Below are 10,715 nucleotides of genomic sequence, written 5' to 3'. Positions count from 1 at the left end.
ATCCTGGGGATGTTCCATTTAGAAACAATTCCGCTGTTCCCTTTGGATTCCTCTGCCCCTTCCCAGGCTCTCTTGTTCTTGGTGGGAGAGTCAGCCGTGGCTGACACAGAACCATCTTTTATTCGGTTTTGGTTTTGCTTTGGGCCACACTCGCCAGTGCTCAGGAGTTACTCCTGGCTCCCCGGGGCTCAAGAAATCACTCCTGCAGTGCACAGGGGACTGTATGTGATTCCGCGGAATTGAGCTGGAATGGGCTGCATGCAGGGTCCGAGCCCACCCCGCTGTAGTAATGGTCCAGCCCGATGCTTTGGCTCTGAGCACATAACAGCTTCTCAGAGCCCCCAAAATTCTTACTGTCAAGAACCCTGTGTGGGGGAGGGCCACGCGACAGCATTTCACTGTCGGCGTGAAGACAGCAAACCTCAAAAGGAGTTGGGGTTCATTCAAGTCAGAGCCACGAGGACACCCTGAGCCTCCCAGATCTCATAGCTGAGGTCTCTTCACCTGAGACCCAGTGTCCTCTCCTGGTCTTTAACCAAAGCGTCACACCCATCCCCTCTTGGGAGCCTCTGGACTCTGAAGAACAGGAGACAGGTGGGCTGTGGGCTCAAGGGGGAGGTCTCGAGCTCTGTCCCCAACACGACCGAGCCCCCAGCCTCCACCATCAGGCACTGATGTCCCTGAGCACTGCAGGTATCAGCTAAGGGATGGAGGGCAGAGATGACACAGGGGCTACGACCCAGGTTCCATCCTCTGGGCACTGCTGGGTTTGACCCCAAAACAATAATAATAGAGGAAATATTTGCTACGTCCAAGAAATGAATGTTCCCGACCTCCTTATCTGTGACGGCCACTCTCCAACCTCCTCCCTGGTCCCCCAGCTCTGCCTGTGCCGGCGAGGAGAATGCTTGGAGCACAACTGAGTTGTGAGCCAGAGGGGAGCTTTGCTCTGAGGACTATTTCCACACACATTTTCTCAGGGGTGCCATATTGTGGTGGAAACTGTCATTCCCCTCTCCACAGACAATGCGGGAATGAAGTGATTTTGCTGTGGAGGCACCCAATCAGAAAGGGCCAGGATTCCAAGCAGGCTGGTGGCTCTGGGCCCTGTCTGTACCCGTGTCCCCTGCCTGGAGAGGGCCCAGGAGGAGGAAGCTGCAGCCCACACAGCCCGCAGCCCTGCGCCTCTCCTGAGTGGACCCATTAAACTGGAGAGAATTGGAGTTTTGCTTCTGCACAGAGCCGTCTCATCCCTAGGGATGCAGGAAAATGCCGGTCTGGGCTGCAGTGGGGGTCAGGGCGGGGGAGCTGCCGGGCTCCTGCAGCTCCGAACTCAGTGCCAGTAATTAGCCAAGTCAGAAATCTGCCCTCCAGGTTCCCCCGAGCCCCCTCGACACCAGCAGCACGGAAGGGGGAGGAAGGCATGCCCCCCACAGCTGAGTCCCCGGCAGAGCCAGGCCCTTCCCCCACCCCCCACCTTGGGGCAACCAGGCTCAGAGCAGCCGGCGGGGTAGGGGGCGGTCGAGGACACAACAGCTCCCTAAGCCCCTTGGCACAGGGAACGTTCTAAGGAGAACGGGAGGGCACAATTAGACCTTTTCAGAGCCAGCTACCGGCGGAGCTGCAAAGAAAGATGGAAATACACTCACACACACACACACACACACACACACACACAGGCACACACCCTCTTCCAGCTGAAAGGAAAATGGATCAAAACCCCACCAAGCTGTAATTAAGTCTAAATAATCCTTCGAAGAGGAAGCCGAGTGAATGCGCAGATGTGTTTGCCCACGGCATGTGGTCATTCACCTGGGGCCATCTTGAGGCCATCGGCCCCAGTCAGCAGTGAGATGCCAGCTGGCCCTGTGGCCAGGGGACAAGCCAGGTGTGGGCTACACCCAGAATACCCAGAGGCAGGTAGTGGGAAGGAGCCCACTGTGATTTCAGCCACCTGGTGCCTGGCGATGCCATGCTCCCCACTTCTCTGCCTGGACCTGACATCATGCCAACAGGACAGAAGAGGAGGTGTCTGGGTCAGTCCCTCGGAAGGCGGTTCTGGACAGAATTTGGGGCCAGAACACCTACAGGCCCTTTTTTAAGGGGGGAAGGAGGATGTGGGACTGAGGCCAGGCGTAAAATCCCAGCAGGAATCACCTAGTTTCAGCAGCGGGCATAGCCATGGTTTCCAGTTTGGCGGTGTGTGTGTGTGTGTGCGTGTGTGTGTGCGCGTGTGTGTGTGTGTGTGTGTGTGTCTGGGGGCATAGGGGCATAAACTGAGATCAGGGAGAAACTGAGATGACTAATAGCAGTATACATGAAGCGTTCCTGACCTCTCTGGGCCCAGGTTGGCGAGGGGGTCAGTCCTGGTGGTCCTTCCAAAAAGGGCTAGAGAGGGACTGGAGCGACAGGACAGCGGGGAGGGCGTTTGCCTTGCACGCGGCCAACCCGGGTTCAATTACCAGCATCCCATAGGGTCCCCTGAGCACCGCCAGGAGTAACTCCTGAGTGCAGAGCCAGGAGGAATCCTTGAGCATCGCCGGGTGTGACCCAAAATGCCAAAAAAAAAAAGAGTGAGTTCCAAGGGCAGAGCCAGGAGTAAGCCCTGAGATCACCTGGCAGAGCCTCAAAACGAGGATCCAGGGAAAGGCAGATGAGCGAAGGATGTCACCTGGGTGATGGGTACACACACCTCCATGCACATCTCTACCTGAAGCCCTAGATCGTGCCTGGGACCCCCAGTCTGGGAGCAGCCTTACTGCTGGGGTGACTTGGGGCCAGACACATGTGACAACACTCTGTCCTAGACACACCTGCTCTGTCTCGTAGGCAGCGGGGTCCTCCTTCCTCCCATTGCTTGTGTCTCCCCCACCAGCCACACAGCCCCCCCACCCAGCACTGCCTCCCACACCCCCTCCCAGCCTGGCCCCACCCACTGCAGCATGCCAGGAAGCCGATGCCCAGGAGGACCAGCCTGCCTCCTGCCAGAGCCACTATGCCGCCAGGTGGCATCTCAGAAGCACCTCTCCGCCTCCAGGCCTGTTGTCCTTGGCTGACCTGGGTCCTTAGCACACACGAGTTCTGGGTCAGCAACAAGTTGTGAGTTCCGAGGGAGGTGGCCCAAGAAGTAGGAGACTTATAGCTGGCACAGGGGAGAGGGCGGGGGCGCACCCGGTCCTCTGTGGTGACTGACAACTCAGTGAGCAGTGGCAAGCAGGAGCAGGTCTCAGATGAGACAAAGAAGGAGGGAAGAGGGGTCTGCCAGCCAACCAGGCCAGCATTTCTGAAGACCCTCACCCAGGTCCCCCGAGTCGAGCCTTGTCCTGTGCCCACCCTGGGTGCCGGGTCCGTCCTCTGGGCGCAGGCTGGAGAGGGGGTCGGTCCTGGTGAGGTGGTGGGTCTCTTCCCAGAACGGGCCCGAGAAGCTGCCACCCCCTGGACGCCCAGCAGGCCAGCGGAGAGACAGCTGCTGCCACTCCATCTGCTCCAGGCCCCTCACCCCGCCAATTAGAATATTCCACACAGACGCCGTCCCATGCAATGTTAATTGGAAAAATAACAGGAATGATTGGACGGGCACCGCGGGCGGAGTACTGCTTCATTAAACTGGGCTTTGGAAGCCAGACAGCCAAGTCCCCCTGCACTCCCCCACATGTGGCAACTACAGAAGCTATTACTTCCGATTAATTAGGAGGCGAGAAGAACTCGGCATGTGCAGAGCCAACCACGAGGGCTGGGGGCTCCCCCAGACCCCTGCTTGGTGCAGGTATCACGCACACCCACGCGACACTCATTTCTGGTACAGGTACACACACATGCACCAGCGGCTAAAGGCTCCAAAATCAGGGGCTGGAGCCATAGCACAGCAGGCAGGGCGTTTGCCTTGCACGCGGCCGACCCGAGTTCAATTCCCAGCATCCCATAGGGTCCCCGAGCACTGCCAGGAGTGATTCCTGAGTGCGTGAGCCAGGAGGAACCCCTGTGCATTGCTGAGTGTCATCCAAAAAGCAAAACAATAAAAACAAAACATAAAATAAATAAAATAAAAACAAAACAAAAATAAGCACTTGCCTTACACACGACCAACCCAGGTTTGATCCCCCAACACCACAAAGGGTCCCCTGAGCCCTGCCAGGAATGATCCCTCAGCAGAGTCAGGAGTAAGCCTTGGGCATTGCCAGGGGTTGACCCTCCCCTGAAAAAAAAAAACTTTTTTTTAAATAAGAGACTCCTTCGAGGCTGAGCATCCTCCACCCAGATCCTCCAAATTCCAGTAGGCGGGGGTCACACCCACCAACTGGCCCCCTGTAATCCCAACTGGGGCCGTGTAATCCCATCAGCGGCCAAGACTCAGAGACTATAAAAACCAGCTCCCGGAAGTGCGTGGCCGCATTTGCGGCCGCGCGACATCTTATTATCTCATTCCTACTTTGGACAACCTGGCAGGCTACCGAATGTAACCTGCCCGTACGGCAGAGTCTGGCAAACTCCCCGTGGCATACCCAATATGCCAAATACCAGCAACAATGATGGGTCTCATTCTCCTAACTCTGAAAGAGCCTTGAATATGGCACTTTTTTAAAAAATCTCAGGGCTAGGACGAAGGAGACGTTACTGGGGCCTGCTCGAGGCAATCGACGAATAACAGGATGGTCGTGATCGTGAAGAGACTCCGAAATGTCACCTGAAGAATTTCGTTAATCTTCCCAAACAGCAGGAAAAAGCCCCATTGCTGGAGCCTCTCAAATGCAAAGGGGGCCGTCTGGCTTCCAAAGCCCAGTTTAACGCGACAGAGAGGTGACAGGATGAGACAAAAGGACCTTTCCACAAGAAAATAAGCAGCTGGAAAACCATCAGGTGCCCAGCTTCCTGCAGCAGAATCTGATGAAGGTGTCCTCTCACTGAAGGAGGGACACTGGGCGGGGACCAAGCCGAGACCCCTCTCCCTGCTTCTGAACAGGTTTACTCCTGAGGGCCTCTTGCTGCAGGGTCCTGCCTGGCCTCGTTGGCCCATGGGGCGAGTTGGCATGACTCAGTGACCCTGAACTGTGTCTGAGGCACCACGTCCTCAAAGAATGAGAAGTGACTCCTCAGGCTTCAGCCACTCCCACTTGCGAGCCCTGGCACCCAGCTATTTCTCCACGCCTCGGGGTCTGTGGGTTTGTGCGGTGGGCCCCCAACTCAAACACAGACCCTTAACAAATCCTCCAGAAATCCATGCTGCAACGGAGAGAGATGGCTCAGTCCCGCCCACCACCACGGAGTTACCCGAAGCTATGGGGAGCACTCCCGAATCACAGTGGGTGCAGGAAATTGCCCCCAGCATATCCGATTTTCCAGACTTTTCCCACTCACAGGACCCTTGGCCACAGCTCTAAAACCCTTGTCAAGGGGCCCTTAGGCAGATTCCAGAGTGGTGCGTAGATGTACATGAAACCACCACACCACAGCTCCCCTCACCCCAGTCCTGTCTTCCTGCACCAGGCAAGGCCTGGCAGAGCCTCCAATCTGATGGCCCATGGCAGGAAGGGAAATGAGCATTCCCAGGCTCGAGACCACAGTAGCCAGTCCAGTGCTGTGCCCGAGTTTCAGATCCCCAACTAAAGAGAGAACAAGTCCACACACGATAATGCAAAAGCAAAGGGACCTTTTTTTAAAAAATATTTATTTATTTATTTGTTGAATCACCGTGAGAACAGTCACAAAGGCTTACAGTTCAAGTCTCGGTCGATCATACAATGATCAAACACCCGTCCCTTCACCAGTGTACATTTTCCACCACCAAGAACCCCAGTATACCCCCCTCCCACCCACCCCCTGCCTGTGTGGCAGATTTCCACTTTACTCTCTCTCTCTCTCTCTCTCTCTCTCTCTCTCTCTCTTTCTCCATTGATCACATTCAATATTACGACAATAGACCCACCATTGTTATTTGGAATTTCCCCCAAGATTCAGACCTGCCACAAAGACATCATTAGAAAATTTGTTTTCTAATGTTGATTATGAAGAGCATATGATGTTGTGTGGCCACGCGAATTTGGATTTCTAATATTTTAGTATGGGCTGGAGCGATAGCACAGCGGCAGGGCGTTTGCCTTGCACGCAGCCAACGTGGCCGACCCGAGTTCGATTCCTCCGCCCCTCTCGGAGAGCCCGGCAAGCTACCGAGAGTATTCGACATGCCAGACACAGTAACAACAAAGTCTCCAATGGAGACGTTACTGGGCCCGCTCGAGCAAATCGACGATCAACGGGAGGGCCTTTACTTACTTTATATTTTAGTAATAAACCTAGAGGGATCACTGCTGAAAGTCCCAGGGTTCCGAGATTGGTCTGTGTGCCTCTGGGATCATGGTCAATCAGAAGCCGGAGGAGGCGTTTGAGGGTGGCAACCCGGAGCACTGTCATGGCGGGGAGCAGGGCCGATTCCACCCCCCATCCTATGAAGCCCCACGTGCCTTGTCAATGCAGTCACATACCTGGTTGTTCATTAAAGCTCTAAAAAAAGTGAAGAAGCTTTATTACCAAGCCAGTGCTAGCATGTGCTAGGGTCCGAGTCTCATCCAACACAGTGAAGTCTTGACAAGGCCCCTGACTCCAAATCACAAGCAGTTTATATAGGGTTCCGAGTTAAGAGGCAATTTATATGCTGGTCTATTTTTAGCATCGGCCCTATTACAATGGTGGTCAGCAATTAGGAGTGGTTAGTAACAGTTTCTAAGGAGGGAACAGCGACCCCCTCATGACTGGCCAGACCCAACGGTCTAATTCCTTATCTAGGCAAATGACTCAACTGGGAGTCTATTTAACTGCAAGTCCTGCCTTGGGGAAACATAAACTGAGGCCTAGTTGAGACGTAATGTTGGCCGCAGCTTGTCATGGCTTCTGAGGAGCCTCTTTCGGGCCTCACACCAGACAGCAAGAACATTCTAGAATGGCTCCTAGGGGCTTAAGTCCCAGCCTGTATGTCTAGCCTCCACTAGCTGCCTTCAAACCACTGAAGACCTTGGCCAGACCCCCGCTTTGTAAGATTCTGGGGTTTGTTTTCTTCCCCAAACCGAAACCAGGCCTCACACCTAGAGACGCGCCCACATTTGCTCTGATCACAAAAGCAGACTGTCACACGTCACCCTGAACGCAAGCCCAGAATGCCAGGAATCAGGGGGTACCCAGCGCAGAAAGTGATGGGGAACAAGAGAAGCAGCTTAATTCCCCGTCACCACCATTCTCCATGCCTGCAAATATTTTTCCATCCATTTAAAAACTCCTGTTCTGATGACTGGTTAAAGAAACTTTGGTACATCTACACAATGGAGTACTATGCAGCTGTTTAAAAAGATGAAGTCATGAAATTTACATACAAGTGGTACTACATGGAAAGTATCATGCTAAGCGAAATGAATTAAAAAGAGAGGTACAGACATAGAAAGATTGCATTCATCTGGGGAACATAAAGTAACAAAATAGGAGACTAACACCACAGAGTGGCCAAGATTAGTACCAGGAATTTTGCTCCATGGATTGGAGGCCAGCTACACATGCTAGGGGGAAAGGGAGCTCAGATAGAGAAGGGAGCACCAAATAAAGGGTGTTGGGAGGATCCTCCCAGGATGGGAGAAGCATGCTGAAAGTAGACTATAGACCAAACATGATTGCCACTCAGTGCCTCTTTTGCAAACCATAGCTCCCAATAAGAGAGAGAGAACAAAAGGGAATGCCCTGCCACAGAGGCGGGGTGGGATGGGGGGATGGGGGGTGGGAGGGATACTGGGATCTGTGGTGCTGGGAAATGGGCACTGGTGGAGGGATGGGTACTCGGTCACTGTATAACTGACACCCAAGCACAAAAATTTGTAAGTCTACAACTGTACCTCATGGTGTCTCACATTCAAGGATCTTTCAGGGTTAGGAGAATGAGACCCATCATTGTTACTGGTATTTGGCATATTGGGTACGCCACGGGGAGTTTGCCAGACTCTGCCGTGTGGGTAGGCGACATTCGGTAGCCTGCCAGTTTGTCCAAAGTAGGAATGAGATGATAAGATATCATCCGGGAGCTTGTTGTGATAATCTCTGGATCCTGGCCGTTGTTGGGGTTACACGGCAGTTGGTGGGTGTAACTGTCTAGCTACTGACAGGTCCAGTCCCAAACCGTGCAGGCTTGGAGATCTCAGCCCCGGGTCCCACACACCTGGGTTCCTCTGCCAGTTCTTTTATGCGTGAGGCTCATCCAAGTGTGTGGAGGGTGGTCCCAGCATGGCCTTGGCTGGGGCCCGGAGGTCTTCAGCTGTTGGGCCCTGGTGCAGTCAGTCAGGCACAGGGTAGGAGACTCTGCCTTGTTCTCTCCCAGGAGAGAATTTTTTTAAATAAATAAATAAAAATAAAAACTCCTGTTCAGGTCATAGCCATGACACCGGACTCCATGCCAGGCTGTTTCACTCAGGGCGCCCCAGAGCGGGGTGGGTGAGAGCCCTCCCCGCACCATGGGACCCAGCCCCAGCAGCTGAAAACTTCCAGAACCCAACTGCCACCACGCTCAAGGCCACTTCCCACACGCTCAGTCCGAGCCTCACGCACGAGTGAACATATTCTTGGACCGTGCAGCCGCACTTGCGGCCACACGACACATCATAAGACACTCCCTACCCATTTCCATAAGTACCACATTTGATGGGGTTCAGATAGTAGGCAACAAATCATAGCGGGAAATATATATGCATATATACATATTTTCATATATATATACAAAAGCTCACATCACTCAACCTTTAACAACATGTTACTGATATCCTAAAGAATGTCTGAATGGCCCCTGCCAAAACAAAACAATCTTCACACTGTTTCCTATATAAATACCGTTTTGTAAGCATTTTCAGCGGTTCTTCATAACAGACAATACAAAATATATTTTAAAAAATAATCAAAAAAATTTTTAAAAAATTCACTGTCACTGTCCTCCCGTTGTTCATCAATTTGTTCGAGCGGGCCCAGTAACGTCTCCATTGTGACACTTGTTACTGTGTTTGGCATATCGAATACATCATGGGTAGCTTGCCAGGCTTTGCCGTACGGGAGAGATACTCTTGGTAGCATGCCAGGCTCTCTGAGAGGGGCAGAGGAATCGAACCCAGGTTGGCCAGGTCGGCCGCGTGCAAGGCAAACACCCTACCCGCTGTGCTATCGCTCCATAAAATAAAATAAAATAAATAAAAACTCGCGTTCAGGGCCAGAGCAATAGCGCAGCGGGTAGGGTGCCTTGCGCATGGCCAACAAGGATTCAATCTCCAGCACCCCATAAGATCCCCTGAGTCCACCGAGGGCGAACCGTGAACACAGAGCCAGGAAAACCTTTAAGCACCACCATGAGTGGCCCCAAAACAAATATTTTTTAAAAACCTCCTATTCATTCATCATTTTTTTAGTATTGACAATGTTTTGGGAGGCATACCCAGCATTGGTCAGGAGATACTCCTGGCTGTCTACGTGAGGGTCCGTCAGATGGTGCTAGGGTACCACGTGGGCCTGGGATGGAAGTGTCATGTCCGCCAACCATTCCTCAGCCTGTCGCAAGCTCTCCCAGTCCCCCTTTTAACCTAAGACCACAACTGTGACCTAAAGCAATATAAATTAACAGATACACAAGTACCCCCCCAAAAAAAAAAGTGGCATCAAGTTTTTTTTTTTTTTTTGCTTTTTGGGTCACACCCGGCGATGCTCAGGGGTTCCTCCTGGCTCCGCACTCGGGAATTACTTCTGTCGGTGCTCAGGGGGACCATATGGGATGCTGGGAATCGAACCCGGGTCGGCCGTGTGCAAGGCAAACGCCCTACCCGCTGTGCTATCACTCCAGCCCCAAGTTTTTGCTTTTTTTTGCCAAGGACACATCTGGCAGTGCTCTAAGGGATACTCCTAGAGGAGTTTGGGGAAACTTCTAGACCAATCGGGAGAGTACAGGAGACCCAAGCAGATCAGGGGTGAGAATCTGGGGAGATGAGTGGGGGCTGAGATCGGTCATAGCTAGAACCGGAGTCACTCTCGGCTGCCAGTACGACTGACAGGATGTCAGTCCCGACTCAGCAGGTCATCCCCTTCCACCTTTGTATTCAAGGCCTGACACAAGGCGCAGTGTCAGAACTGACGCCTGGTTGTCCCCAGCACCACTGGGGAGAACCCTCACCGCAAAAAAAAAAAAAAAAAAAAAAACCACGCAGGGCTGGAGCGATAGCACAGCGGGGAGGGCGTTTGCCTTGCACGTGGCCGACCCGGGTTCGATTCCCAGCATCCCATATGGTCCCCTGAGCACCGCCAGGAGTGATTCCTGAGTGCAGAGCCAGGAGGAACCCCTGTGCACTGCAGGGTGTGACCCAAAAAGCAAAAAAAAAAAAAAAGAAATAAAAAAGAACAACTCCCGGGGGCTGGAGTGATAGCACAGTGGGTAGGGCGTTTGCCTTGCACGCGGCCGACCCGGGTTCGATTCCCAGCATCCCATATGGTCCCCTGAGCACTGCCAGGAGTAACTCCTGAGTGCAGAGCCAGGAGTAACCCCTGTGCATCGCCAGGTGTGACCCAAAAAAAAAATAAAGCAAAAAAAAAAAAAACAAAGAAAAAACAAGGGTCGGGGCTGGAGTGATAGCACAGCGGGGAGGGCGTTTGCCTTGCACGTGGCCGACCCGGGTTCGATTCCCAGCATCCCATATGGTCCCCCGGGCACCGCC

This window comes from Sorex fumeus, unplaced genomic scaffold (assembly GCF_029834395.1).
Source record: "Sorex fumeus unplaced genomic scaffold, SorFum_2.1 ptg000272l, whole genome shotgun sequence".
Taxonomy (NCBI): Eukaryota; Metazoa; Chordata; class Mammalia; order Eulipotyphla; family Soricidae; genus Sorex; species Sorex fumeus.
Note: the sequence above shows the minus strand (reverse complement) of the source record.